Raw genomic sequence first — 19,587 nt, 5'->3', positions numbered from 1 at the left:
ATTTCCTCATAGAGGTCTATGGGAGCAGAGGAGTCGCCCCCTGCTGGTCACTACACAGAATGCTTTAACACATTGAAGAACCAGATGTTGATACCTGGGTTTCATTTATAATGGACGCTCCAGCTGTTTGGGACACTAGAAGCCTTCCGTGTTAAACTTAAATAGGAGAATGTAAAAGTGACTGATGTTGTGATGACGGAAGTAGAGCTGTGAAATTATACTATTTAATTCAGTTAACTACACAGGAAGAGAAGAAGGTGATGAGCTTCTGGTGTGACACGAGTAAACGTTAACTGGTGTCTGTATGAAGTCCTTCAGCTACTCGACTTATTGACTCCAATGAAACAAATTAAAGCTCAGGGAGCTTCTGCAGCTCTAATCACACAGTTTAGTAACGAGTCGTGTCCTGATTGAGCATGAGAGCTAATTGGCTCGGGCTTGAGATTAAGCTAATTTAGAGGGGAGGGGGGGGTGATCATCATCAGGGTCGCAGCAGAGATATTTGATCAATAACTGGGGTCTGGGTACAAAGGCTTCTTCGCTGCCTCCTCATTGGAGACCGAGCGGACCTTCTCGCTTCCTCACTGCTATTTGAGCCCCCCCCCCCTTCCTGACCCCGCCCCCAGCTGCCCCAGCGAGGCTGAGCTCACGGTTGTCTCTGTTAGTCAGGGCTGTTTAAGTCCTGATTTTCAGTTAACCCTGGGGGGGGCATAATACAATACGACACCTTGGTCACCGCTTTCTGGTCAAACTGTTTAGATTCAGAGCAGCAGCTCATTTCAGATGAGAGTCTGACATTTTATGCTGTGGAAAAAAGAGCCGGACGGATCGGCTGTCACTTCTCCTGCTCCTCCTACTCCTCCTCCTGCTCCTCCTGCTCCTCCTCCTGCGCCTCCAGCTCCTCCTACTCCTCCTCCTGCTCCTCCCCCTCCTCCTCGGCTCCATCCCTTCAGTCACTGAGACAAATGCTAAACTCTCCCTCAGTGCCGGCTGACAAATGTACGTAAAAAAGAACTTCCACTTGAAGTGTTAATGCGTTTAATTACACTGACGTGTGCGTGCGTGTGTGCGTGTGTGCGTGTGTGTGTGTGTGTGTGTGCGTTTGTGTGTGTGTGTGTTTGTGTTAAAGCCTTTAATGAATGCGTCTCCTCCGGCTCTGATTCCTCTCACAGGACCGATAGAAGCTCAAAGACAAACAAATACTCGTAGATTCTTCTGATGCTGACGGACTCATTCATTCATTCATACACTGTGGCCTGAGCCCCCCCCCCCCCTCCCACAAGGGTCCACTCCGTCCCGCTGGGAGGCTTTCATTCAAATGGATGGCAGAGACGTGGATAATAAATAGTCCTGATATAATTGTGACAGGATTCCTTTGCTCATTTTGATTGATATGTGCTGCTGTAGCTCTAAGGAGGCGTGGCCTCAGTGCTCTTCCTCTATGCTAAGCTAGGCTAGCTGTGATCTCAGATCAGCTGTTACTTTGTGAAAGAAACACAACGTGGTTCCGGCTCATGTGCCCCCCCCGGCCCCCCCAGTCTGTCTCCGTGTGGAAACCTTGCCAGCTCTAATTAAACTTGGGGCAGATTAGAACTTTGCCTTGTCAGTTTTCATCCGTGCTTAAACAAGTTATTACTTTTTCAGAAATTAAATTAGCCGGCAATTAATTAATCGTCGTGGAGCCGGGCAAGAGGACGAAGGAGAGGGGGGGTTGAAAGGAGACAGGAAAGGAGAGATGAGGGGGGGCAGTTGGCAGTAAATGATTGATTTATAGATATTTAAACGTTATCTGTTCTTCCACTAATTAGCCGATGAAGAGCGATGAAGACGAACATCCAGCGTCTTTGTTGATGCTCCAGAATGTTTCTTCTTGTTTTAAGTTCATTTAATATTAATAAACAAAATACTTTCTCCTGCAAGATTTATAAATTTAATATCTGTCTATCAAACGTAAATCTGATATCATTTTATTCACATTTACTCAAATTTTAACCATATTTTAATATTCTTAAAAATGTTATTGAATCTGTGTGTGTGTGTGTGTGTGTGTATGTGTGTATGTGGTTGTGTGTGTGCGTGGTTGTGTGTGTGTGTGTGCATGGTTGGTTGTGTGTGTGTGTGTGTGTGTGTGTCACTGAGAGTTTTAAAGAACAACAAATGCGTCTTTGAGGAGGTTGTCTTTTCTACTCTACTTTTTACTAATAACTATCAGAGTTGTCTTGTACAGAATGAAGCTGTTGGACAGAATCAAGTCCATTTCTGTCTCTCTGGACAAACTCAAAGTGTAACTATTGATCTCGTCTGACGGGACTTCATGTTGCCGTGGTGACAGAAAAGCGTGAGTCCACACAGCCGTAGATGTTGTTTTCTGTGCATCAAACAATCGGCGCCGTCGCTCCGGTTTCACGCCTAGAGGCATCAAACAGGAAGCGGGGACAGTTAACCCCCCCGACTGTAAATAACATCAACCGACTGAACAATGAATTAATAAATACTGAGAGAAACCTGCCCATCACATCTGAAAAGAAGATCCGAATTAGCGTCCAGGTGAAATAAATCCACAGAGTGAGAAGAACACCAAACGGTTAATTATTAATAGTCCAATGAAGAAAACACACTAACACACACACACACACACACACACACGCACACACTCCAAGACTCACAACCCCCCTGCTCAGAATCGGCCTACTATGAAGGAAAAATCAATTAATCCTACAAGAGTGAATAAATTTGCAGCATTGCAGCCCTGCAGCTTCTCCTGCCATTTCCCAGAATGGCACGTGGGGATCGAGGGTAAAAGGGGGGGGGGGGGCAGTGTTCAGTTAATGAGTCAACTGCTTCTGCTTCTTGTAAAAAAAGAAAATGAAAAAAGAAGCTGTATAAATTAAATGTATCTTTATTTTGTCATAAATATAAAGCTTATTCAGCAAATTGACATCTAATAAATAACTTAATTGATTATTGATTCATTATTTTGACCTTTCAGAATAAAAGCCCTCACACCATAACGAATCACCAGATGGAACCGAACAAAGACTAAACCTGTTGGAAATGTCCCAGAAAGGCTCAACTTTACTCTTTGTCTCTGAGCAAAGTTAACCTGTGACAGCTGCACCGGGCTCCATGCTCCATGCTAACGTGCTAGCTGCATGCTAACGTGCGTGACTCTCAGTCCACCAGAGTGTTTCTGTGTCTTTCTCTCTTCTTCACGGCTCAGGAGTGGAGGGGGGGAGCAGCGTGGCGTCTCCTCGTTGCGCTTCTTGTCGGATCAGGATAACAGCGCCGTCCTTTTGTAGGATTGACGGTGACGGCGTGCAGAAAAACCACATGTGACAGCTGTGTGAAGATGAATCGGGGGAGTCTAATCTCTGGAGAAATCTCCTGCTGTTTATGCTTCAACAAACGGTAACTTTGATTTGTTGTTTTATATGAAGGAGAAACGATGAGTTCAGTGAAGAAACCCAGCACAAAAAACATGCTTCGCTTATTGAAATAAATACCTGTCTACTTGTAATTAGTTCCCTCAACTTCCTTAATTAGCATTTAAAAATAAAATTAAACTTCCTTTTATATCACCATTTATGTCCATTATGTTTTATTTACAATTTTAGGAAACAAACAAAGAATACAAGTAAACGAGTAAAAAGTGGAAGGAGACATTTCATTCTGGAGTAAAACGAGGAACATAATACATTTTAACGAGCCTCCATTCTGGTATTTGCTCGTGAATTCAGACGCCACCGGAGATTTACAACAGAGCACCTCCTTATTCCGGCGTGCTCCTCTTCCTCCTCACAGAGGAGGCGTGTAATGTGACTGACAAGACGAGCTGGGCTGCAGATGAACATTTTCTACATTAAGATGAAGTTTGCTCAAGATTTCTTCATTTCTTTCTTTTGTGGCGGAGACGTTTTTTTCTGAGAGAAATGTTAAAGTAAAAAGTCGCAGGAACAGAAAAGCAGAACGTTGCTCTCTGGAGGGAAAACTGCTTCATGAGGAGAAAGTGGCTCACAGCGCGACGGCTGAATAATGCACAAGTCAGCAGGTTCCATCAATGGATGTGGCTACTTCCTGGAAGACTTGTCACAGGATTATTCATCAGCTAAAACATACAAGGGACTCGGCTCAAAAGTAATAATCAAGTGGTTCATAACTTTTGTTGTTTTATTGTTGTGTTCTGTATTGTTATATGAAACCCCCACAGGATGGCATGTAATAAAGCTCAGATGATCCTTAAGGGAAATAAAGAGTTTAAGACATCTGCAGAAAGGAATTCAAACATTGTGATAATGAAGGACGCGAGTTCACAGGTCTGATTTAATCAATGACAAAGCAGTGACCTCGCTTTGAGTAACTCATTCATTGGAATTAACGCAGCGATCTTCACACCTGGAGGTTATTTAATGTCGCCATGGAGACGCTTCAGAGGAGAAGCCACTGCTCTTTTGTCAAAGTTTCACAGCAACAAGTGGAATGTCTTTAGTCTTTAATGGCCGCACCTACCAGCTAACCTGGAGAGGATCTGTGTTGGAACCTTGTCCTCTTACTACTGGAGTCCCTCAGGGTTCCATCCTGGATCCCCTACTCTTCTCTATCTACACCAACTCTGTCATTCGCTCACATGGTTTCTCTTACTAGAGCTATGCTGATGACACCCAACTAATTCTCTCCTTCCCTCACACGGATCTCTGTCTGTGTGACTGACATCTCTCAGTGGATGTCTGCTCACCACCTGAAGATCAACCCCGACAAGACTGAACTACTTCTCTTTATGGGGAAAGACTATCCGATCCAGGACCTGGCTGTTAACGCCCACCTTGAACGTCGGCAGCCAACTCTTCCTGACTGCAAACACGTAGCATGCTGTGAATGGATGGGGTCCAGTCTCCATCCAGGACATGGTCAAACCCTCCATCCCAACATCAAGCTGCTTGTTTCTCCCTCACTGAGAGCAAAACACTCGACTAGATCATGACTCTTTGCTGTCCTGCTCCTAAATTGTGGAAGGAGCTCTCTGATGACACAGAGAGCCTTCGCATCTTCAGACTAAAGACACACCTCTTCAGACTAAACCTCCACTAAAACACTAACACACTGTAGACCTTAAACTGGACTTATAATGGATCTTATCTATAACAAGTTATACATCGGCTTAGTTGATGAAATTGCAACTTTAGTGTTTGTTGTTCTTCTGGGTTTGTTTCCTTATGGGTGAAATGCTCTTATTGTAAGTTTGCTTTGGGTAAAAGCATCAGCTAAATTAGATGGAATGTGATGTGAGGAGAGAACTTTCACTGAAGATGAGCTTATTGATCAAGGATCGGCTCTAAAGTGAATAATCAAATTCCTCTGAAATCTCTTAACAAAATGATTAATAATGTTTGAAGGTTCACACACATGTCCACAAACTAACGAACAAAGCCAAGGAATCAGCTGACGAGACGATCATTATAATTATTGTACGAAATGGAGACGAGGAATGGCGGAGCTACAGGATGAGAAGGCGAAACGAAGGAGATAAGGATGACAGGAAAGAAGGAAGGACGAGAGACTTGAGTCGAGAGAAGTGAGTGTGATTGCTGCTTCAGGCTAAACCTCTCACACAGACACACGTACACACACACACATACACACACACACAGACAGACACACACATACACACACACACACACACACACACACACTCTCTCCTCTGAGCAGCTCTGAGCTCCCAGGGTCAAAAGTCAGAAGAACGCCTGGAGGCAAACATCAACCAAAGCCTACAGCTGTGTGTGTGCGTGTGTGTGTGCGTGTGTGCGTCTGTGTGTGTGTGTGTGTGCGTGTTTGTTTGTGCGTGTGTGCGTCTGTGTGTGTGTGTGTGTGTGCGTGTGTGTGTGTTTGTGTGTGTGTGTAAAATCCATAATAATAATCTCACGGGAGGGACTCAAACATGACGATTCAATCAAAAGAAGGAAGAACACTGCTAACAATAAATGAAACTGGAGAAGGAGGAAAAGGAAGAGTGAGAGGAAGAGGAGGAGTGAAAAAAAGGTGGAAAGTAGGAGGAGGAAGAGGCGGAGAGGAGGACGAAGAAGAGGAGGAAAAGCGGAGAGGAGGAGAAAAGGATAAAGAAGAGGAGAGGAGGGCGAGAGGAAGAGGAAGAAGAGGGAGAGGAGGTTGCAATGGAGGTGGAGGAGAGGAGAAGGAAGAAGAGGAGGTGGAGGAAAGGAGGAAGAGCAAGAGGAGAGGAAGTGGAGTAGGAGGAGACAACATGTCGGTCTGGTAGCTACTTTGGACGTGGACTTTTCTTCTTTCTCTTCATCAGCTCGGACCATCTGTATGGACGATGTTCAGTGCACGAGTTGGCAGGCGAGTGTGTGTGCGCTTGTGTATGTGTGTGTGTGCGTCTGTGTTTGTGTGTGCGTGTGTGTGTGTGGTGTGTGTGCGTCTGTGTTTGTGTGTGCGTGTGTGTGTGTGGTGCGTGTGCGTCTGTGTTTGTGTGTCAGGGAGGGTGCCAGATCAATAGGCAGCAGCCTCAGACGAGTGCTACAGAGCTGCTGATAACACACACACACACACACACTGACATCTATTTATAGATATTTATATCTTGGGTACTTCAGAGGGGGTCGTAGGTCGTAGGTCACACATGGAGTAGTGTGATGCGCTGGTAGCTGCAAGGTTGGCAGTTTGAATCCCAGCTGCCCCATGTGACATGTTAAAGTGTCCCTGAGCAAGACTCCTGACCCCTAAATGCTCCCCAGTCACAATCTAACACATGGGCAGCTAATTGACATGTAACGTAATGGAGCCATTTCCTGTATGTGTCTCATTATGATGCACAGCCGGTCAACATGTTGAAGAGAAACCATATGTCTGCTACACACACACACACACACACACATAAAGTTAACTTAAGTGGACTGAAGTTGACTAAATATCCACAGGCTTTTAAAGGCCGGTGTGCTACATTATCAGGAGGAAGATGTAATGAGGATGATGGACAGATCTCATTTGCATATCTGTGCTAACTCCAGAAGAAAAGAGCCGGATCCACAGAGGGCAAACATCTGGTTCTCCACCCCCAACGCGCTCTCCTGCTGCACGGAAACGGGTCCGATTCCCTGGGAAACAGGAAGTGCATAGACCCAAGCCACACTCACACTCACACATAGACACACGCACACCGATACATACACTACATAGACTGTCTTATCGGGTAAAGTGATGCATTAAATACGATTCAGGTTTCTCCCTTTCTGACCTTACTATCGCTCATTTAGAGGCGTTAACTTATTCAGACTGAATGCTTTTTACACTCAAATAATGCGGCTGTATTTCTCTATCACACACACCCACACACAGACACACACAGACACACACCTTCACCCAAGCCTTCATTATTGGAAATGCAGGAACACCTCCTTGTTTAGAATGCGCTTTGTGTCTCATTTCCACTCGGCCTGGAGTTTATTTCATCAGCGGCACATTACACCCACAATGCAATGTGGCACACCACTCCTTCAGCGGAGCACAAAGTCTGTGTGTGTGTGTGTGTGTGCGCTATATTGTGTCACATTCAATAAGATCCAATGGAACCAGTACAGGTTCCATTACCTGTACCAGGACGGGTGCTCTAGGAGCGCCTTGTGTACCGGCTGCCGGCGTGTCACTTCCTGTTTCAGCCTGCATGCTGCCATTAGCGCGTCCCGGCGGGCGAAGTCCAGGCGAGAGCTTGAGTGGCCGCTTGCCTCCCTCAGCCTCTAATTGGAGGCAGTAAAAGATGACTCTCCAGATCTGAGGTTCCAGACTTCACTCCGTTTGCTTTGGGTGTCTGAATTATATTTCATCGTATGCAGATAAGTCAGAATTATAATCGGGTTCATCTGCCAGGTTTGAGAGCCCATGAAAGAACTTTACTTGGATGGAGGTAGAGAACAAACATGAATGTAATATAAATATCTACAAAAAGGGGTAAAATAAGTGAAATGCTCCGTAAGCCGTGAACAAATGCTGTGAATAAATAAAGGATGGAAACATGGAGGAACCGTGTAAAGGTGTCTCAATGCAGATCGCTGTGCTGCTTGTTGTCTATTTTTACATGTCTTTCATCTCAGAACGTAATCAGCATCATTGCTCATGAATACATCTTTAACCTTGTCTCCCAGTTCAAACTTCTTCAGGTGGGAAGTGAAACTCAAGAGCCTGCTTACATCTCCGGGAGCTTTCTGACCTGCAGCTTATCAGCTGTCGTTGAATTGCATCTCGATATATTTCTTTTCATTTTGAGCTCCTTTAATAGAAATCTGCCAAATGATCCTTCTGCAGATGAATAGTATTCTTTTAGCGTCATAATAGTTTATGCCTTCAGTAGCTGCTCCATAATAAACCAGAAGCAGGTAGATGGAGACATCAAAGAAACCATAGTAACAAGGTCAATAATAGCAAATTCTGGAGCATCTGCTCTGAGTGGTTACTAGAAGCTTCAGTCAACCTCTCAACGCAGAGTTTAAGGAGGTGCTGGAGGACAAGTGAAACAACCACACAAGATCTTCACTTTCATCAACCAGACCTTCACCTACCAGACCTTCAGCAGCCAGACCTTCACCAGCCAGACCTTTAACTACCAGACCTTCACCTGCCAGACCTTCACCTAACAAACCCTCACCTGCCAGACCTTCACCAGACAGACAGATGTTTCCATGTATTTTATGACAGATGTTTTCATTCACTTGTTTGACAGATGTTTTTAAATGTATTTCACGACAGATGTTTTTAAATGTATTTCACGACAGATGTTTCTATGTATTTTCAGACAGATGTTTCTATGTATTTTTGACAGATGTGTCTATGTTTTTTGACAGATGCTTCCATGTATTTGTATTTTATTTATTTCATGACAGATGTTTTAATGTATTTTATGACAGATGTTTTTTGTATTTTACAACAGATGTTTCTATGTATTTTTATGACAGCTGTGTCTTTGTATTTTATTACCGATGTTTTCTATATATTTTATGTCGGATGTTTTTAGGTAAATATTCTTTATTTCCAGTAAATATAGACTTGTAGTATTGTGTTTTGTTCTCTGTGAATCGACAAAGACAGAAACGACATTTGTTTGCCGTCTGTTTCCGCTTCATTTACTTTTTTTGCCTTGGCGGTTTACAGGGGAAACACACACACACAAAGACACACACACAACGCAAACCCTCAGGACGTAAACTCAGCCAGCAGGGGTCAGAGGTCAACAGGAAATGGACAGGAAGTGGACCGTGGAGGACTGTGCTGGTGTCTGACCGGTACAACTGGAGCAGAAGAAGATCTCCCCTCTGGACAGCACTTCCCTTCATCAAACACACACACACACACACACACACAGCAGACACACTGTGGATGGAGTGACTTGACATGATGTGAAGGGGGCCTTTCTTCCTGCCGTTTGCAGTCCGTCACGGACTTTCTCATCCTCAGCTTTCCCTCCCATGTTTTGGCACACAAAGACACGCACACATACACACACACACACACACATAAAACGAGCTGGACCCATCCAGTGCTTCGGAATTCTGGGAGTTTGAATCACCCGAAAGCAACTCACTAGTCTGGATGTCCTCTACGCAGAGCAGGAAGTTCTTCTTCTTCTACTTTGTTTGTCATCGCTCATCCTGTGTGTGTGTGTGTGTAGGTGTGTGTGTGTGTGTGCAGGGTTCACTGTGTTACGTACATCATAAGTGATTCTTTGCCCTCAAACTGTGTGTGTGTGTGTGTGTAACAGTGTGTGTGCTTCGCATTAGAAGCAGCCTCAGCATCACTGACCCGTGTTCGCCTCGGTGTGTTTTTATCTCTGATTGTGTGACCCGAATTGTAAATACAGCATCCTTCGCTAAGCTGTGTGTTTTAACCGTGTGTGTGTGGGTGTGTGTGTGTGTTGGCCTGTGTGCAATGAATTATGAGCAGCAGCCTCAGCCTGACCCGATCTTTGTTTGGCTGTATGACTTTGTATCTTGCATATCAATGGGTGAGTTATGAGTAGAACGTGTGTGTTTGTGTATGTTTGTGTGTTTTTTGTGTGTGTTTTGTGTGTGTGTGAGCCATGCCAGGAGGTTAATTGACAGGAGGGCCTGTAAGCGTTACCCGGGGTAACGCGTCCCAATCCTTCTCTCATTGGCTATTCAGCACCGTGCGCCTAACAAACACACCAACGGCCTATCGCTTCCGAGCTCCAGGCCAGGGGGGGGGGGGGGGGGTCGCAGTGGGTCGTGTACCCGCCACCGGAGGTTCATCGCTGGGCCGTCGAGGCGGTCGAGGCCCCCTGATTCGAGACCTGCTGGAGCTTAGACAACCGAGCTAATCCTTAGCTAATAGGGGAGGATTAACCCACACACACGCTGCTGCTCCTCCTCTGAGCCTCTTCTTCTTCATCTCCTCCTGCTGCTCCTCCTCTGAGCCTCTTCTTCTTCATGTCCTCCTGCTGCTCCTCCTCTGAGCCTCTTCTTCTTCCTCTCCTCCTGCTGCTCTTCTGAGCCTCTTCTTCTAGATCTCCTCCTGCTGCTCTTCTGAGCCTCTTCTTCTAGATCTCCTGCTGCTGCTCCTTCTATGAGCCTCTTCTTCTTCATCTTCTCCTGCTCCTCCTTCGAGTCTCTTCTTCTTCATCTCCTCCTGCTGCTCCACCTATGAGCCTCTTCTTCTTCATCTCCTCCTGCTGCTCCACCTATGAGCCTCTTCTTCTTCATCTCCTCCTGCTGCTCCTCCCATGAGCCTCTTCTTCTTCATCTCCTCCTGCTGCTCCTCCTATGAGCCTCTTCTTCTTCATCTTCTCCTGCTCCTCCTTCGAGTCTCTTCTTCTTCATCTCCTCCTGCTGCTCCACCTATGAGCCTCTTCTTCTTCATCTCCTCCTGCTGCTCCACCTATGAGCCTCTTCTTCTTCATCTCCTCCTGCTGCTCCTCCTATGAGCCTCTTCTTCTTCATCTCCTCCTGCTCCTCCTTCGAGCCTCTTCTTCTTCATCTCCTCCTGCTGCTCCCCCGAGCCTCTTCTTCTTCGTCTCCTCCTGCTGCTCCTCCTTTGAGCTGCTTCTTCTTCATCTCCTCCTGCTGCTCTTCCTGTGAGCCTCTTCTTCTTCATCTCCTCCTGCTGCTCCTCCTCTGAGCCTCTTCTTCATCTCCTTCTGCTGCTCCTCTGAGCCTCTTCTTCTAGATCTCCTCCTGCTGCTCCTCCTCTGAGCCTCTTCTTCATCTCCTCCTGCTGCTCCTCCGATCCTCTGCTTCTTCATCTCCTCCTGCTCCTCCTTCGAGCCTCTGCTTCTTCATCTCCTCCTGCTCCTCCTTCGAGCCTCTTCTTCTTCATCTCCTCCTGCTGCTCCTCCGAACCTCTTCTTCTTCGTCTCCTCCTGCTGCTCCTCCTTTGAGCCGCTTCTTCTCCATCTCCTCCTGCTGCTCTTCCTGTGAGCCTCTTCTTCTGGATCTCCTCATGCTGCTCGTCCTCCGAGCCTCTTCTTCTTCATCTCCTCCTGCTCCTCCAGCTCTGAGCCTCATCCTCATCCCCTCATTATCCTCCTCTTTTGCTGCCTTAACTCCTTTGTCCTTCCTCCTCTCCTTCCATTTCCTTCATCTCCTCTGTCTGAGTCCTCCTCATCTTTATCACCTCCTTTTAATACTCAACTGTTGGCTGGTGCACTTTATTTTTATCTGTATCTTTATTTCTTAACTTAACTAACTCATAGGTTTAGATTACTAACCCATAGAACATATTTTTTATATTATTATCTTATTGCTGGGCAACGTTGTTTGTTGTTTATTGTCGTTCTTCTGCTTTCACGCACCGACTCAAACTCAAAGTCCTTGAATGTCTGACATTTTATGGAAATAAACGATCTGCTGCCACCTCCCTTTACCGGGCTGCTCCTCCTGTCCCTCCTCTTCCTGTGTGTGTCTGAGTGTGTGTGTGTGTGTGTGTGTGTGTGTGTGTGTCTGTGTGTCTGAGTGTGTGTCTGTGTGTGTGTGAGTGTGTCTGTGTGTCTGTGTGTCTGAGTGTGTGTCTGTGTGTGTGTGAGTGTGTCTGTGTGTCTGAGTGTGTGTCTGTGTGTGTGTGAGTGTGTCTGTGTGTCTGTGTGTCTGTGTGTGTGTATGTGTGTGTGTGTGTGTTGGGGAGTGGATTATCCAGGTTCCAGGACTCGCCAGCCGAGCAGAAAACTTTAATGAGAAGTCGCTGTTTACGGAGGACAGAGTGGGACACACACACACACACACAACACAGACAATTATATAGACAAAGAAAACACACAACCCTGTGTACCAACAAACAGTGTGACACACTCCCACTCGTAAAGACACACACACCCACTAACCAGTGCAGTAAGCTTTTCTCTATCAACCAGTCTGTCCTCTGTCTCCTCATTAAGGAGGACGGGGACACACACACACACACACACGCATTCACGCACACACTGCTGGCACTACAGCGCAGCAATCTGCGCTCACTATTTGGAAGCTCTGTATCTTTTTTTGTGTGTGTGTGTGTGTTTGTGTGTTTCTTTGTGTGTGTGTGTGTGTGTGTGTGTGTGTGTGTGTTGGCTCGGTGCTCACAGCGACGGTCTGGTGGACTTTTGGATGAGTTTTGTTGGAGGGAAGCATTGAGCGTGACAGTCATTTTGGCCTTTAGCCACGCCCACACGCCACACATGGGGGGGCTGGTCTGTGGGCGTGCGGCGGGCCGGGGGGGGGGGGGGGGGGGGGTGATATGTCACTCTTGCCTGTCTTCAAAACTTGAGCCCTGGCAGAAGCAAAAGAACACAAACGACCAAAAGTGTCTCGAGGAAATGATGTCACAACTCATCTTCGTTGCTTTGATCTGATTGGTTCTCAGGTTTTAACTTTTTACAGAAACTGAGACGTAAAGAACCTGATGAACAAGAGAGGACAGAAAACATGCTACTATTGAGGCTAATGCTAATGATGCTGCTAATGATCCTACTGATGCTGCTATGCTGCTTTAGACATACTGTTTACATCATGTCATATCTGAAATAGATCGAAGAACCAAAATCGACTTGTGAGAAGCTCAACAAGAGTGTAGTTTTTAGTCAGTTCTCGGTTCTTCCATCACTGAGTGGTTTGGATCAGACGCCAAAAGGGACAGAGCCAGACTACAGCGGGTTGTCAGGTCTGCAGAGAGAACTACTGGTTCCAGCCCTCCATCCTGGACTTGTACACCTCCAGAGATCACTGCAGACCTTCACACCCTGGACACAAGCTGTTCCAGCTCCTGCCCTCTGGTAGGCGCTACAGAGCATTGAGACACAGGAACAGGCCTCACTCTGAGGAACCATTAACCTGCACCTCCATCTGCACCTTCATATTAATACTGTACATATCAGTAAATGTTAATGCTTAGTTTTTGTGTTCTATTTGGTTGTATTTCTGTTGCTATTTGTAATATGTGAGAACAACGTGTTTCCGGAGACAAATTCCATGTATGTGCAAACTTACACAAAGAGACTAAAAAACAGTAAACTGTTTCCTTTAAATGGAAAATTTGCCGAAAATTAGAAGAGTCGTTATATATATTATATTATATTATTGTATTATGTATTTAACAATGAAATGTGTCGTCTGTCGGTGAAAATGAAAGAGTTTTGTCCGTCCTGTCGATCCATGACTTGGTGTCGTCTGGTTGTCAGATGTTAACTATTTGCTATTTAATAGACACACACACACGCACACAGACACAACACACACACACAGAAACACACACTCTCATCAACAGGAAGAAGGATGATACGTTGCTCTTTACCTGCTCGTGCATCTACAGACATGAATGTGCTCATGTGTGGTGATCGTCGCCTCTCTCACACACACACACACACACACACACACACACACACACACACACACAGCCCCCCCGTCCTGAGAGTTGGATGGTGATTAGCGTTGGGATTCTGGGACTCCGGCCTCAGTTTTCATTAACAGCCATAAACACAGTTCTGCTGCACCACTGAGACCGACCGCAGGCTCTCAGAGTGTGTGTCTGTGTGTGTCTGTGTGTGTGAGAGTGTGTTTGGCTACATCTGGGCAATCTTTGATGACAAGGGTGGAGAGAGGGAGAGAGGTGTTGTTTATCATGGTAGTAATTAAGCCCGCAGTTCGGCTTTAATTAAAACATAACAGCAGCACTAAGTATGTACTGGTTCTCTCTCACACACACAGACACACACAGACACATCTTTAGCTCTCTTTTTAGCACGGTAAAAAAGACCACAACTTGAAAGAGTGAAGCTTAACTTAACGCACAAACACACACAAACACACAGAAACAACAACTTTTACACATATATGGATACATCTCTACATATGTGTAGGTGTGTAGATGGATCGCACACAGCTAAACAGCATCGTTGTTTGTTTATGACTTGTTTATTGTATTGAAAACCTCTGAATACAAAGTACATTCACAGCTGCTCCTGTTCTCCTGCAGCGAACCACACCTTGTTACAGCTTCACAGCTCAGGAACCAACCGCTTCAGGAGAAACACCACATACAAAGAGAGGCTCGTATGCTAAGCTAACATCACGCTAACCGCCCAGACCAGGCCCACGCATACGAGGAAGGTGGACGTGTGACTGGCGTGGGCTCTCAAAAGTTTGATTGATAGGCCAACGGGGGGTTGAGCCGACGGGGGCAGGGCTAACAGTGTTTGAGAGAAGCAGAGCAGGAAAGATGCAAGGGAGTTAAATTATGCAGCTAATATGGTTGCTAGCTGGTAGCTAGCCTGATAGACAGTGGGATGGATGTATGGAGCTTCAAATCCATCCTCCTCAATCAACAATAGAACATCGAGTTCTAGCTGCTCCGCGCAAAGACCGGAAGGGAAACTGCTAGTGACGCTCTATAATATCCATATACATATATATTAACAGTATATATAGGTATACATATGTATAAATACATATATATATAAATACTGTTAATGTATATGGATATGGATATTATATAGCGTCAATAGCAGTTTCCCTTCCAGTCTCGTATATATATATATATACTGATTTTATATAAATATATACAATGTATACATGTGGGTAGGACACAATTAGGAGCGTGAAAATGAACTGCATCTTTATGTGTCAACTGTAAACTAAGCGAACTAACGGCGAACCTCTGATTCCAGGCTAACTACGCTAAACAACAACATGACAGACGACAGCCGGATGGCTCGTTAACTGGGGACACCGTTTCTACCAGCGATTCTATTGGCCGCTGAGAGGAGGTGGAGCCGGCTGATTAGCCGCTGTTCTCCTCGACCTTTGAACCCTGACTGCCACTCGGCGTCTACAGGCAGCGGGGCCACCAGGAGAGGGTCAGGGAGGGGGTAAAAACCCCAAAAAGGCTTTAGCAATCCACAATCCACGAATGCTTCAGATAATCCACACAAAAAAAGTAAAAATCCACCAACCGATGGGGCTTCTGGGGGGGAAAAGACACCCAGAAGAAGTCCTCGTTACTCTGCACATTCTCTCCAATAAAACCTTCTTTCTTTCATCTGGAATCTTTTCCTTTTTTTTGTTATTCGATTCTCTTCGACGGGGGAAAAGAAAAGTGCAACATGGAGCAGAAAAAAAGGTTTCACGACCACAGGCGAGGAGGGAGGAAGATGGGAGAGAGAAATCTTCAGAAGTGCAGCAGAGAGGAGGAGAAGAAGGCAAAAAGCTGGAGGACTCAATGTGTTTTCTTTTTGTAAATTGGAGGCGAGAGAGAAGAAAGAAGCTCTAGATGCTCTGTGTGTCTTTAGTTTTGTCTTAAGTCGGCCTTTTTAGTCCCGCCCCTCTCTCCGGTTGGCCGCTGGACGCCGCTTCACCTACAGGAGGATAGATACCAACGTCTTACACCTCAGGAAGCAACGCAGCGCACTAAAATCACATTCCATGCAAAATGGGGAAGAAAAAAAGGAAAAAAGCTGGAAGAAAAAAAGAAAATGATGCTGGAAAAAAGGAGCTAATCAAAAAAGATGTAGCAGCAGTTTGCAGAGCCACAATAACGTGAAATCACATTCTAGAAAATGGGCAAAGAATTGCACTACTCAAACTGTGAAGTGGTGAATTTCAATAAACACCAGGTCCATAAATGTATCACACACGATCAGTGCTGTTATTTAAGAACATGAAGATGATCAAGGAACTAAATAATATTAAAGCGTTAATCCACACAAGTGTGTTTTCCTTCATTGCAATTACTCAAAGCTTCATGAATGCTTTTATTGGTATTAATCAACGTATGAAACGGTGTGAAAAGACTTTCTAGAAAGAAACCGCATCAGTTCAGTTGTGAGCTGGAAGGTCTTCATCGATGAGTCATGTGACCTCGAATGGTTTCCCTCCAGCTCCGTCCACCTTCAGCTCGTATTTGCATTTGGAGAATATTTGCCTGTTTGTTTGCATGTTGATGCTTGTTGGTCAGTGAAGCTCTCGTTAAACAGCTGCTGGAGGCTCCACATGTCCCAGTTCACCCAGTATGAACCACTGGTACTCTGAGGTACTCTGAGGTACTCTGTAGTACTCTGTGGTCCTCTGAGGTAAACAACTGTCTACAGTGTGACTCTGACTGTACAGAGATGTGTGACCTACTGTGTAGTAGTACTAGTAGTACTAGAATTATTACTAGTAATAAGAGTATCTGTACTAGTAGTACCAGTACTACTTCAGGACGTACACACACTTTACTGTATTTAGTTCAGGTGAGAGCCGGAGGGATTACAGCCCTCATCTAATTCTTTCCTTCTCCTTGCCTCCTCCTCCTCCTCCTCCCCCCCACTCCATCTCTCCTCTCCTCCCCTCCTTCTCCTCCCCTCTTTCTCTTCCCTCTCTCCTTTCCTCCCCTCCTCCTCCCTCCAGCATCTGTTGGTAATGAAAGGCGCAGTTGGACGTTTAGCGCCTCCTCCTCTCTACCTGCTCCAGAGGTTACCTCCCCACCAGGCGCGTTTGTTACACATCACCGGCGCCTCCCAGAGACCCCCCTGGCCACCTCCCCCTCCTCCTCCTCCAGATGCCATTGATCCTGCAAGTGGGTCACGGCAATGCTGAATCAAAGCCAGGTGGCACGAGGCTTTGAGGCAGTGTGGGTGGGGGGGGGGGGGGGGAGGCTTAGATGCTGGAGGTGCAGAGGGTGAAGAACTTTGCCCCAACGCCTGCTGGAAAGAGGACCCACTGCTTCAGAGTAAGACAAGAGAAGCTTGTGACCTCATTTATTTTATAACTAAGACCAAGAACTTTAGCTTCTCCTGAAAGTAACAATAAAAGGTTAAAGTAGAAAGTTAAAAAAAGGTTATCTGAGGTTATCATTAGATTATTAGGTTCTCTGATTTATAATATTAGATCATTATGTTCTCTGGTTTATAACATTAGATTATAAGGTTCTCTGGTTTCTAACAATAGATTATACGGTTCTCTGGTTTATAACATTAGATTATAAAGATATCTGGTTTATAACATTAGATTATAAGGTTCTCTAGTTTGTAACAATAGATTATAAGGTTCTCTGGTTTATAACATTAGATCATACGGTTCTCTGGTTTATAACATTAGATTATAAAGATATCTGGTTTCTAACAATAGATTATACGGTTCTCTGGTTTATAACATTAGATTATAAAGATATCTGGTTTATAACATTAGATTATAAGGTTCTCTAGTTTGTAACAATAGATTATAAGGTTCTCTGGTTTATAACATTAGATTATACGGTTCTCTGGTTTATAACATTAGATTATAAAGATATCTGGTTTATAACAATAGATTATAAGGTTCTCTGGTTTCTAACAATAGATTATAAGGTTCTCTGGTTTATAACAATAGATTATAAGGTTCTCTGGTTTCTAACATTAGATCATTAGGTTCTCTGGTTTATAACATTAGATTATACGGTTCTCTGGTTTATAACAATAGATTATAAGATTTTCTTGTTCATAACAATAGATTATAAAGATCTCTGGTTTATAACGATAGATTATAAGGTTTTCTGGTTCATAACATTAGATCATACGGTTCTCTGGTTCATAACATTAGATTATAAAGATATCTGGTTTATAACATTAGATTATAAGGTTCTCTAGTTTGTAACAATAGATTATAAGGTTCTCTGGTTTATAACATTAGATTATACGGTTCTCTGGTTTATAACATTAGATTATAAAGATATCTGGTTTATAACAATAGATTATAAGGTTCTCTGGTTTCTAACAATAGATTATAAGGTTCTCTGGTTTATAACAATAGATTATAAGGTTCTCTGGTTTCTAACATTAGATCATTAGGTTCTCTGGTTTATAACAATAGATTATAAGATTTTCTTGTTCATAACAATAGATTATAAAGATCTCTGGTTTATAACGATAGATTATAAGGTTTTCTGGTTCATAACATTAGATCATACGGTTCTCTGGTTCATAACATTAGATTAAAAAGATCTCTGGTTTATAACAATAGATTATAAGGTTCTCTGGTTCATAACAAAAGATTATAAGGTTCTCTGGTTTATAACATTAGATTATACGGTTCTCTGGTTTATAACATTAGATTATAAAGATATCTGGTTTATAACAATAGATTATAAGGTTCTCTGGTTCATAACAATAGATTATAAAGATCTCTGGTTTATAACGATAGATTATACGGTTCTCTGGTTCATAACATTAGATTATAAAGATCTCTGGTTTATAACAATAGATTATAAGGTTCTCTGGTTCATAACAAAAGATTATAAGGTTCTCTGGTTTATAACATTAGATTATAAGGTTCTCTGGTTTATAACATTAGATTATAAGGTTCTCTGGTTTATAACATTAGATTATAAGGTTTTCTGGTTGATAACATTAGATTATTAGGTTCTCTGTTTTATAACATTAGATTATAAAGATATCTGGTTTATAACAATAGATTATAAGGTTCTCTGGTTCATAACAATAGATTATCAGGTTTTCTGGTTGATAACATTAGATTATTAGGTTCTCTGGTTTATATCATTATATCCTTAGGTTCTCTGTTTTATAACATTAGATTATTAGGTTCTCTGATTTATATCATTATATCCTTAGGTTCTCTGGTTTGAACACCAATCATCTCATTGCGTGAGGATGCTAATGGCTGCTAAAGGGGCAGACACGTAAATTCATAATAAGCTCAGAGCTTCTTTCTCTGCCTTTTTAAAAGAAGCTCTTGAACTCGAGGTCAACTCTCTTCTTTCCGCCGGAGACGTGGAAAACGGTCCAGGGCCAAAGTAGTAACGACTAATGAGTGAACCTTGAGTTTGGAATATTTCATGTAAAGCAAGGAGAGCTTCATTGAATCGGACAGGAAGGTGGAAGCAGGTTCCAACTGAGCAGCACAAAGGCTCCTTGAAACCTCTAACCGACCAACACGACTCCAGCTTCTGCTCCTCTCTCCGCCTTCCTGCCATCAGAAGAGCCGAGATTCTTCAGCAGAAAAGTGGATAAAAGCTTGGATGATTCACTTTTCATTATTATAAACAGGGTGTTGGTTTGACCTTTGAGGAGGAACGAGTTTCTCAGACGTTTAAATCTACAAACACCTCCTTTTCTTTCCGAGCCGACAGAGA

General features: G+C 44.0%; 1 protein-coding gene across 1 annotated transcript in view; it reads right to left on the bottom strand.

Annotated features, from left to right (window-relative positions):
- LOC119211365 (protocadherin-1-like) overlaps positions 1 to 19,587 on the bottom strand; it is a 67,388-nt gene that overhangs the window by 910 nt on the left and 46,891 nt on the right.

Source organism: Pungitius pungitius, chromosome 2 (genome assembly GCF_949316345.1).
Source record: "Pungitius pungitius chromosome 2, fPunPun2.1, whole genome shotgun sequence".
NCBI lineage: Eukaryota > Metazoa > Chordata > Actinopteri > Perciformes > Gasterosteidae > Pungitius > Pungitius pungitius.
This window is presented reverse-complemented; position numbering and strand designations above follow the sequence as displayed.